This window comes from Schistocerca nitens, chromosome 4 (assembly GCF_023898315.1).
Source record: "Schistocerca nitens isolate TAMUIC-IGC-003100 chromosome 4, iqSchNite1.1, whole genome shotgun sequence".
Taxonomy (NCBI): domain Eukaryota; kingdom Metazoa; phylum Arthropoda; class Insecta; order Orthoptera; family Acrididae; genus Schistocerca; species Schistocerca nitens.
Genome location: NC_064617.1, coordinates 991,339,665 through 991,351,815, shown reverse-complemented (window position 1 = coordinate 991,351,815; position 12,151 = coordinate 991,339,665). Strand labels below are relative to the sequence as shown.

The 12,151-nt window shown below is 44.2% G+C and overlaps 1 protein-coding gene and 1 pseudogene across 1 annotated transcript in view; both read left to right on the top strand.

Moving 5' to 3' along the window:
• The window catches only part of LOC126252741 (dipeptidase 1-like), a 1,484,085-nt gene that overhangs the window by 862,532 nt on the left and 609,402 nt on the right, over positions 1-12,151 (top strand). The gene's annotated exons all lie outside the window — the stretch shown is intronic.
• LOC126254863 (5S ribosomal RNA) lies at positions 2,384-2,501 on the top strand (annotated as a pseudogene).

Genomic DNA, 12,151 nt, shown 5'->3' with positions numbered 1-12,151 from the left:
TGTTCGTGTGCTACTGTCGTTAGCATCTACGGAAAGGGGTAGAAGGACAGTGAAACTATCATGAGGCACTAAATGTTTGGAGTCCAAGAATCTTCACAGAACGTGGGCGTCGGAGGCTTGCCTGTTATGTAAAGAAGGATAGATAGTTAGTTGGGGAATCTCTGCCGAAAGAGCACAGTGCTAGTGCCCGCGCAATTGTTTCGGAGCACACCGTTCATCGTAAGTTGTTGAACATGGAGCTCCGCAGCAGACCACCCGTACGTGTTATTTTTCAGGAGTATAACTGTTCTAGCGACAGTGATTTGAGGAGCACTATAGTGAACTCACGTTGATGTCTCGGCGACCAAATTCGCCTGATGTAAATCGAATGGACTCCATCTGGTTCGCTATCGTGCGCCATCACCGCGCACGCAAATCAGCGGTCCGTTATTTGCGAGAGTTAAACGACCTGTGCGTAGACATCTAATACCACACATCTTCGCGAAGCTACCGACAAACTGTCGGATCCCTGATACGCGGCATTAGTGATGTATCTCGTTCCAAAGACGGGTAGACAAGCTATTAGGCAGGTGGTCAGATAGATTTTGCTCCTCAGTGTATACCACCCGTCCTTGCCTGTAGCTTTGTATTACTTTCCTCGGAATGTTGAACATAACTCATAACTATGCACAAATTCAATGTACATGGTTTTATGTATATAGAAGGAGTTTCCGTAAGAGCATACAGAAATTGTAACAGAACGTAGAGAATGCTCCAGTGAACAATTTGAAGCAGGGAACCTGGAGAAGGGAAAGCCATACTCAGGAGATATGGAAGTAGACTTGTCTGCCGCTTTGTCTAGCATTACTGTTTTTCAACTTATTTACAACCATCATGCCTACAAGTTTACGCGTACTGTGCTGTTCATTTGCTTGTACATTCTTTATTTCCTGCAAGGAAACAAGGACGACGATCCTGATTACAAGGAATGTATGATACGGGTTTCGTTTATTTTACTTGTCCATAGGGTGGCTCTGTTGTATCGTATGTATATTGTCCCATGACAGAACGTGCTGTTCGTGAGAGGATGTGGATACCTCAGTGCTGTATTTTCTGGTCGCTGGACTGGAAGGGGAGGTCATATTCCATGGCTTGCGAGTTCTCCTGACCTGAATCCTCTCGATTATTTCCTGTGGGGACATCTAAAGTCACTTCTGTATGGGACCCCGGTGGATACGGAGGTGGATTTAGCTGCCAGAATTGTAGCTGCTTGTGATGTGATTCGAAACACACCAGGGACATTTGTCAGGGTTCATCAGAAACTTATTTGCCAATTTCATGCTTGCATTGAGATTGATGACCGTCAGTTTCGGCACATTGTGTAAGATAGAGTACAAATGATACGTTCGTTGTGTCAGTGATGGTATTCGTAATTAACTGTAACTAACATAAATAAACAAGTACGGAGCACAGTGATTTCATTATTCTTATTACTCTTCAAGCTGGCTTCTCCGACCGCAGGTTCCCTACCTTAAATCTTCACTGGAGTGTCCTCTATGCCCTGTTAAATTTTTGCACCCTCTTACGGAAGCACCCTGTATAGTATCGAGGCTACATCTATGAGGCATTACACGGGGAACTCTAACAGATTCTTCTGTCCTTCCCACACAAAGTCGTTGTTAATGATAACTGACTTTCGCTCCGTGAGATTTCTCTTGGTAATGTACAAAAATAGTTAACTATTTTTCTGCGAAAACTGTAAAAGGCCGTACAGTAATTTTTGGTGTCCATAGTTGTCGCAAACTGTATGAGTATAAAAGCCACACGTTGACATACATATGACACTGAGAGGGTGGCAACAGGCTTTGGATGATATACTAGAAGCATTTGCCATTCGATCTTCCCACATAGCACTTCCTGTAATAACTCTTAAAGTAAAGCAAAGTGAAAGATAAACTTTGTTGCGGAATCCTCAGTGAGTAGCAGAAAACTCAAATAAACATGAGTAGATGAAAAGCACATTTGTTATGATAAATTGATATGTAGTAGTATATCTTGTGGTGGGTAGGTCAGGCGTTGTGTCCAAAAAAAAAGGAAGAAACGTACTTTTTATTCTTGACCGTGCACAAATTTGTAATGGGAATTGTGCCTGTGTGAGTCATGTACCAGAAATGCAGGGACATTGTGATTTTCTCAGCTATTGGTTCTACCTGACGTCACTACTGCCATGAAATGATAAGAGGTCTACAACATACGAGCCGGCCAGAGTGGCCGAGCGGTTCTAGGCGCTTCAGTCTGGAACCACGCGACCGCTACGGTTGCAGGTTCGAATCCTGTCCCTGGAATGGATGTGTGTGATGACCTTGGGTTAGTTAGGTTGTAAGGTCTAGGGGGGTGGGGGGGGGGCAACGGCCATGCCGCAGTGGATACACCGGTTCCCATGAGATCACCGAAGTTAAGCGCTGTGGGGCGTGGTCGGCGCTTGGATGGGTGACCATCCAGGCCGCCATACGCTGTTGCCATTTTTCGGGGTGCACTCAGCCTCGTGATGCCAATTGAGGAGCTACTCGAGCGAATAGTAGCGGCTTCTGTCAAGAATACCATCTTACGACCGGGAGAGCGGTGTGCTGACCACACGCCCCTCCTATCCGCATCCTCCACCGAGGAAGACGCGGCGGTCGGATGGCCGTGGTAGGCCACTCGTGGCCTGAAGACGCAGTTCTAAGTTCTAGGGGACTGACGACCTCAGATGTTAAGTCCCATAGTGCTGAGAGCCATCTACAACATACACAAATAAGTGGAGCATGGACAAGCAAAAACAAGCGACGGCAATAAGAAAATTTTAAATAATAATTTTGTTGCATGTTTCCGGTATGAACAGACTAGAAAATATCGGAAACCAGGCTCTCAGTCCACTGAAATGTTATAATGAAGTTGAGACAGAAAATATTGCGATGGAGGAGGGAGAACTTTTGCTCCCCCCTCTCGGAGTTATTAAGCTATTAAGCAATAGAAACTGCGCACGGGGAGAAGGATGGCGCCGCTTCATCCCCTCTGCGCGGTGCTTGTAAGTGTATTAATAGCTGAGAGTAATACTATTAAGGCGGGCGCTGGGGTGTTAGGGGCTTAGCGGCAGCTCCCCTGCAGGGCCCCACGTGCCGTAGTACGGCCTGGGGCAGTAGCGGCTGTGTTCGGCGGCGGAGGCCCGCGAGCAGTTAGCCGTTAGCAGGCGAGGCGGCCCGCCGGTGTTTATGAACGCTGCCCGCCTTCCCCGTTAAATGGCCGTGTTCTGCGCGTGGCCGAGGAGCCAGCCAGGCCTTAAATGCCGTGGCAGAGGGACGCGATGAAAGGATGTGGAATTCTGCTCAACTTCTCACCGCCCGCCTCTTCACCTCTGTTCGTTATTTGCCTACATATCTTGCTTTATTGCCATCTAAAAACAGCCGGTCTTATCACAGCACCTTCCCACTGAGTCAGCAGCAGCCATCAAGTTACGCGTTTCGAACTCGGTGGTAGGGATTCTTACTGTCCTGGCAAACCATGGGACTATGTTGCAGCTAGTGGAATAACGCACGGGCGACGGGGGAATTTATTTTCATTTGTCGGTGTTGGTCTTGCTTTTTATTACAACAGTTACTCCCGGTTTCAGCCTTTTGTCTCGTTACTTCGTGGAAGCTTCTCCGCAGAAATTACCTCACGATCTGTCCAAAGACGCCTATTCCCGCATCCAAACACAAAATAGATACACAGCAACTAGTCCATGAGCAGCAGCGGCTACTTTGTGTATTACGTGTGAATTGGAGCACTTACACAAATCATGATCATTTATTCAGCGTTTTGGTTCAAGACATACTTTAATTCCTATCATGTCCATTCACGAAGCAATAAAGAATAAGGACAGTGTGGCTCAGTTTCAGTGTGCTAGTAAGTTTAGACAGTAAATTGCTTTCTTGTAAGCTGATGATTGATTGTAATTTCGTGTCATGTGATAAGTTAGGTTTCGAATTTTATTTACATATACAAATTTCTTATTTTACTAAAGCTACTATAAGATAAATTCCGGATGGATAGAAAGGTAGGAGACGAGGCATTGGAAGTGAAGCTCGGATCCTGAGTCATGCTTGGGTGGTTCAGTCGGCAGAGCACTTGTCAGCGAAAGGCAAATGTCCCGAGTTCGAGTCTCACCACGCTACTCAATTTTAATCTGCCAGGATGTTTCATAAAGTAAATTACCGAACAATGGTTACAGCACACATGTGACAGAAAATTTCAGTTATAAAATCTGCAAACTAATGACGAAGGAACAGACCCTTCCCTCAGCACGAATGTACAAAGCAGTACTTGAGAAATAAACATACAAACAACGCCAGTACACTGAGACAGCAAAACAGAAATGCTCCTCTCCATGATCTGACACATACTCATCTATAATTGCATCATAGTCCACAAAGTAGGCGATATATTGAGGGGGGATGGAATTCATTTGAAATACCGAACAGACGCTGTGATACAGAGAATGCTGAGAACGCCTAAATTTAATAAACCAATCATTTATGAACTATGTACGACTCCTGTCATACATCTACATAGTGCAGAAATACAGAAACGTTAGAAAAAGGCTCTCTGAGCGCCTCGGGACCCTAAAAAGTCTCAGCACACATTTGATGAACCCCCGAAAACTACCCAACAAAAGAGGAACAGCTGTAAAGGCATTGAAATTCTACCGCAACCTGTATCTCACAGACCTACACATTCGTAGAGAGCAGCAAATACGGAAGTTTTATTTTAGGTCTGTCTCTCGCTCCCTCTCTCTCTCTCTCTCTCTCTCTCTCTCTCTCTCACACACACACACACACACACACACACGCACACACAAACAGTTACACCACGGATTGGGAGAGAAGGTGGAGTGTGCAGGGGGAGGGGACGCGTAGGAAGAAGGAGAGAGATATAAAGAGAAAGATAGAATGGAAGAGAAAGAGGGAAAAGTAGAGAGAGGCAAAGAGAAAGAGAAGGGGGAGAGAAAAAGAGAAAGATGAAGGGAGAGATAAAGAGAAAACGAAGAGGAAGAGAGACAGGGGGTGAAGGAGAGAGGAGCTAGGAGAGTGGGGGAGGGAAAGAGAAAGAGGGAGAAGGAGAGGCCCGCATCTCGTGGTCGTGCGGTAGCGTTCTTGCTTCCCACGCCCGGGTTCCCGGGTTCGATTCCCGGCGGAGTCAGGGATTTTCTCTGTCTCGTGATGGCTGGGTGTTGTGTGTTGTCCTTAGGTTAGTTAGGTTTAAGTAGTTCTAAGTTCTAGGGGACTGATGACCATAGATGTTAAGTCCCATAGTGCTCAGAGCCATTTGAACCATTTTGAGAAGGAGAGGTACACGAAGAGTGAGATCGAGAAAGAGCAGGAGATGGATAGATACATAGAGAGAGAGGGGTGGGAGGGGGGGGGGCGAAGAACATGTCGGATCAAGTGGGAAAGCAGTCGATAACCGACTGCTGCCAAACGCATACAGCAAAAGTATAAATACTTTATTACATAATTTGAAGGTTGTATAGTGGAGTAGCATCCATCACTGTACGGATACAACCTTCAAACTAAGTATAAATGGGCGTATAGCTCTTATTGTCATCAAGTCACACATATTGCTTTATTAGAACCTAGTGCTTAACGAACTGGTACGTTCCAGCCGCTGTGGCCGAGCGGTTCTAAGCACCTCAGTCCGGAACAGCGTGACTGCTACGGTCGCAGGTTCGAATCCTGCCTCAGGCATGGATGTGTGTAATGTTCTTAGGTTATTTAGGTTTAAGTAGTTCTAAGTGTAGGGGACTGATGACCTCAGATGTTAAGTCCCATAGCGCTTAGAGCCATTTGAACTTTTTTTTTAATTAGTGAGTGTCGTTACTAAAAATGAGGTATGCCATATCTGGAAGCCGTCATGTTCTACGTGTGCTTGATGACAAGGATGTCATATCAAATCACGTGTGCTCACCGAATCGTTGTGCGCAAAGAAAACAGAGTGAATGATATTATTTCCGTTATCTTTCCATCCACTTTTTCAACTGGTCATTATTTTACGTAAGAAGCTATGCAGCCAGTTACAAAACCTAGCTTGGTAGTAATTAAGGAAATAATATCGATACAAGGGACAAAGATTTGGCATAATTTTCACTCTCAACATAGACTGCATTGTATACTCCGAAATGAGTAACATAAGAACGCAATGATGATACCACGGTTGTTTATAAACGTGTTTGTACTAGAAAAGTAACGTAAGAATAAAGTCCTTTATAGAAAGCAAGTGTGAACCGGCCCTACGGTAAAGACTCTCTGTTACGGTCTCGACTTCCTCCTGGGTGCTGGGCGCTCTTGCCAGAGGTGCTTGGGGTTCGATCCCTTGCAGCTGGAGGAGACGGCTCGAGGAGGGATACAGAGCGTTCCCTCGCCTTAATCCCTCCAGGCGGCTGCCCGATCGATCCAGCTGTCGGAACGAGTAGCAGCAGGCCAGTGTGACGGCTCAGGGCGGACGGAGGGGTGGAGGCCCCCGCGCCACGCAAAGCACTCCGTCTGGCACGAGGCTGAGAGCGCGGCCAAACGGGCGACGTACACGTGCTGCTGCCGGCGGGGGCGGCAGTCGGCCTGCGCCTCTGTCGGGCAGCGCATCCTCGACAGGTTCATCTCGTATATTCCAGCTTCTGTGGTCTCACTCTATGCGTCAACTTCTGAGGACATGCGGCTGCAGCATATATTGTGAACGACGTATTTTACCGAGGATTCACTGGCGCTGGGAGCTAGATTTATTGCGATATGGGAGAAGCTACATGCATGTGCTTTTAATACAATATCTTAAGCCATTTTCAATCAGCGCCACATCTGTATAGTGTGTTACTAGTATAACAGCAGATATTTTTGTATGTGTTGCCTAATGTGTAAACATATAACTGTGTTGGTTGTTTTTTCTCTGCGTCGGATGGACTTCCTTCGGACACGTCACAAACTTTACTACCCGATGTTTTTGCAAGGTTGTAACTGCACCACGATGTGGACTAACCCTCTCAGTGTAGACTGGCCATTTTGCGTCCACGCGTCCACACTTCATCACCTGACCTACCCCCCTGGGGAAAGCAAACTAGCATGGGTTGCTCTTGCCTAGAGTTCGGTTCTACCCAAACTACAATTAGTTAGTTCTGGTACACTGCATAAATGATGTAGCGAATGGTTGGATTACTGGCAGTATTTGTAATAGTTGTTGGGAGAAAACGTAAATGAATATGTAAGAGAGACACTGGGAGCCCACGACCTTTTTCTTCTGTTTGTTTAGTTGTTTGTCTTTTACATAATCAGTGCCACACATTATTCAGTGTTAATCCATTGCGTATTCCATACCCTTAAAGAGTGTAAATTCCATTGTATAAGTAATAATAATTATGTGATCATAATTACTTTTGATGAAAGTATAGTTTACATGCAAATTGTTGTTTTTTTCTATTCAAAAAAATGGTTCTGAGCACTATGAGACTTAACTGCTGAGGTCATCAGTGTCTAAGGACATCACACACATATCCATGCGCGAGGCAGGATTCGAACCTGCGACCGTAGCAGTCCCGCGGTTCCAGACTGTAGCGCCTAGAACCGCTCGTCCACCATGGCCAGCCTATTTTGTATTCAATAGAACATTCTCTATCATAATGAAATACAAGAGTTTCCTGCTATTATTGATAAAAGCGATAGTTATTTAGGAATAACAAAACATGTTTTGATATAAGTTCGACGAATTATTGAAGCCATGTTTGATCTACTTTTTTTGTATTTTTTTAAAGTTTTTGTTGAGGAAATTACGTTTTCTGGCGCTAAATAATAAATTCGTATTTTTTCTTTATTTTTACAACAACCCTCTCTTTCACATTACAAATCAATACTTTTTTAATAAAAACCTGAATTAAACTTCGATAGTTTCAGTTTTGCTATAAATGCTGTTTATTTTTAATTAATAAACAGCAGGATAAATATGTACAGCAAAAGTGTTCATTAGGTTACTCTGCCTTTTGTATATCCTCATTCAGTTTGCAGATGGTTTACCGCTTTCAGTTATTATGGGAATCTAGTGAGATACAGATCGCATACGTAAACAAAGCGTTCATTGTGAGATAACATCCAATATGTATGCAACACATCTAATCTACAGACAATGCGGGTACGACCTTAACTGACCAAAGCTACTAGAACAACTATCGTAGTCCACGCTTGCTTACAATAATCTACGACAGCCTACGGCAATCTTACAACTCCACTCTTGCCACTTGTACTTGTAGGTGGTGGTGATGAGGATGATGATGAGGTGCCATACTCCGAGGAGCGTAGGGAACGATGCGGGAGACCCGCTCCGCCGTAGTAGGGAAGGTCCTAGCGGAGGTGGTTTGCCACTGCCTTAGAGGTGCTAACCAACCGTAAAAGATACGACTTGTAATAGCTATAAGTGTTAATCTGCAAATGATGTAAATACTCATGTAATGTGGTCCAGTTTACCATACTCTGTCACCAATAGAAATACCTGCACTTATGCCCGTTAAATCCTGTACATCCGTATTCACTGACGCGTCGTCACCGTGTTCGATGCTAAATTATAAGCGACTTCTAGCCACTGGAGCAGACGAGATGTGTTGCGACTGCTAAGTTCTTCACATGTGCCGACTTCCTGACTTTCATTGTCTCTCTACAGTACTTGTATACAGTAGATAAAGTAGTCCAGAATATTGAGGAGAGCCTTCTCCACTTCAAAGGCTGTCGAGGATGGTTTCTTTCTGCTGGGGCACATACGGACTAAGGAAAACTAAATGGCAAATATACACACATGAATAAATGTTCTGGAACATCTCGGTTCCGAGACCTCCGGAACCTATATAGAAAATTGGAACAGAGATCAACATAAACATCATTTCCGCACTTTTTATTGCTCATGAAAACCACACACCGCATGTTGTACCACCATACAGCGAGAACTTCAGAGGTGGTGGGCCAGATTGCTGTACACACCAGTACCTCTAATACCCAGTAGCACCTCCTCTTGCATTGATGCAAGCCTGTATTCGTCGTGGCATACTATCCACAAGTTCATCAAGACACTGTTGGTCCAGATTGTCCCACTCCTCAACGGCGATTCGGCGTAGATCACTCAGAGTGGTTGGTGGGTCACGTCATCCTTAAACAGCCCTGTTCAATCTATCCCAGTCATGTTCGATAGAGTTCATGTCTGGAGAACATGCTGGTCGCTCTAGTCGAGCGATGTCGTTATCCTTAAGGAAGTCATTCAAAAGATGTGCACGACGGGGGCGCGAATTGTCTTCCATGAAGACGAATGCCTCGCCGATATGCTGCCGATATGGTTGCACTATCGGTCAAAGGATGGTATTGACGTTTCGTACCACCTTTATGCCGCCTTCCATGACCATCATCGGCTTATATCGGCGTTCATCATGAACGGGTTGCCTCCAGACACGTCTCCGATGATTCTCTGGTTGAAGTCATATGCGACACTCATCGGTGAAGAGAACCTGTTGCCAACCCTGAGCGGTCCATTCGGCATGTTGTTGGGTCCATCCGTACCGCGCTTCATGGTGTCGATGTTGCAAAGTTGGACCTCGCCATGGACGTCGGGAGTGAAGTTGCGCATCATGCAGCGAACTGCGCACAGTTTGTCATAACACGACGTCCTTTGGCTGCACGGAAAGCATTATTCAATATGGTGGCGTGGCGGTCAAGGTTCCTCTGAGCCATAATCCGTAGGTACCGGTCATCCATCGTAGTAGCAGCCCTTGGGCGGCCGAAGCGAGACATGTCATCGACAGTTCCTTTCTCTCCTTATCTCTTCCATGCCCGGACAATATCGCTTTGGTTCGTTCTGAGACACTTCCCTTTTTGAGGGCCCTTCCTGGCACAAAGTAACAATTCAGATGCGAGCGAACAGCGATAGTCACCGTCTAGGCATGGTTGAACTACAGACAGCCATGTACCCCCTTCCTGGGTGAATGACTGGAACTGATCGGCTGTCGGACCCCATCTGTCTAATACGCGCTGCTCATGCATGGTTTTTTACATCTTTGGGCGGGTTTAGTGACATCTCTAGACAGTCAAAGGGACTGTATCTGTGATACAGTATCTACAGTCAACGTCTATCTTCAGGAGTTCTGGGAACCAGGGTAATGCAATAATTTTTTTGATGTCTGTATAAACCAAGGATAATAGATGGTTCAGTGTGCCATCCCTGTACATGCCATCACCTCGCTGTTGAGGTACAGAACCATCCTTAGAGTGGCTGGAGGCGTATCTCTGCACACCCCTTTCCAGCCACGCAGACGAGATAAGATTCTTCTCCCGCGTATTCGCACGGACGCTCCCCTGTGACGCCCGGCTTCTCGCTCCAGCGAGAGGACCCTCTAGCATGTGGTGCTCGTATGTATCACTGTGCGCCACATTTTAGTTCACTGTGTTTTATAGTCATATAAGAGGGCAACAGCTGATTTACTGACAGATAGGCCCTCTATTTTCACTGATAACGACACAAATGTGGTACGACTTTTAAAGTTTTGTGCAACGTCTGACTTTCCCCTAACATTTTAAGGAGATATTTTTAATGTGTTGCTATGATGGCTGGCTTATCCTTGTTTCTTGCAAATGATCAGTTGTATCTTGCAAATGAACAGTTGTAGAATATCTGACAGTGTTTACGTTATCTTCGAGGATGTGAGACAGTATGGTTGTGCGAGTGACCGTAAGTGAGGTTAGGAGAGAGTGAGTTTAATTATGTTCGACTTACTCTGAGTCGTTTGACGACGTTTTAACCACATTACTATCTACTACTTTTCGTAAGGGCGCTGACACCTGATGGGCGTCCAAAACACATACACAATATATATATATATATATATATATATATATATATATATATATATATATATATATATATATATATTAGTGAGTCAGGAGGTCAGGAGGAAAGGTACATACTTTGAGGGGTGATACTATTAGTGATTCTGAACAAAAAGCTTTATATGGACGTATGTCCTATTCCGAATGGTTTCCGAAGATAGAAGAACACATTTAATATAGGTATAATATTTTAAGTTTTTGTAGAATAACTCGAAAACCGCACCCTCCAGCGAAAAAGTGTCTCAGTACAAAATTAAACTATATTAAATTTCCTACAAAAAAGGTCCTGTTCATTTTTATTCTCTAGGACTAATGGTTTCTGTGAAGAGAGCGCCAGAATGTTGAAAAACTCGCTCGATGCGCATACGCTGTAGCTTACGTAGTTTCTGCAGGCCGATTTCAGGTAGTCTCCCTACTTGATAGACACAAGTGTCCCTTATCAAACTGTTCGTCTCAATTTGCTACCTCAATGTGCTACCTAAAATCGACCTACAAAAATTACGTAATTTATGCAATAAATAGCTCAGGTGCGGTTCCTGTGTGTCTCTGTGCACATAAAGCTCTTCAGTTTGTTCTCGACTGTTGTAGTAATCATAAAGTTGTTCGTTAAGTTATCACACTTCCACGATGCATATGACGGCCAAAAGATGGATATTTTTGTAAAATTTATTGCCAATGTTACTAATCTGTTCATGTAGCAGAGCGGCTGTATGTTGAATCGTAGCCAGATTGTGCCAAGCACTCACGATTTATCTTTGCGAGCTAAAACACAAAAACACAAGAAACTGGAAGGGAGAAGAATAAAATATCAAAGATCATAATTATTTAAATAATATTAATTTTTAGTATAACACGTTTTTATACCGGACTAAAATGTATAAAATAATTTATCCCAGCCCACATATATTCCTACCTCTTACAGGTAGTACTGAAAATGTATGATTGTGAATTAACAGCTGTGAAAATACTAATAAGATTTACAACGAAAAACGTGGAGCGCATGCAATAAATAGTAGTTTGCAGATGAGCTATTCATTCATCAATTATGTTTTGGAAGCGCCCCACGTTTTACGCCGTAAATCTTATAACGGTTTTCCTAGCTGTTAAAAATTCACAATCACAAATTTTCAGACCTATGTGTACGGGGTTTGGAGTCTATATGGAACTATAGAAATTATTTTATCCGTTTTGGATATAAAAACGCGATGTATTAAAACTTTATCACTATTAAGATTATGGTTTTTTCTGCTTTTAAT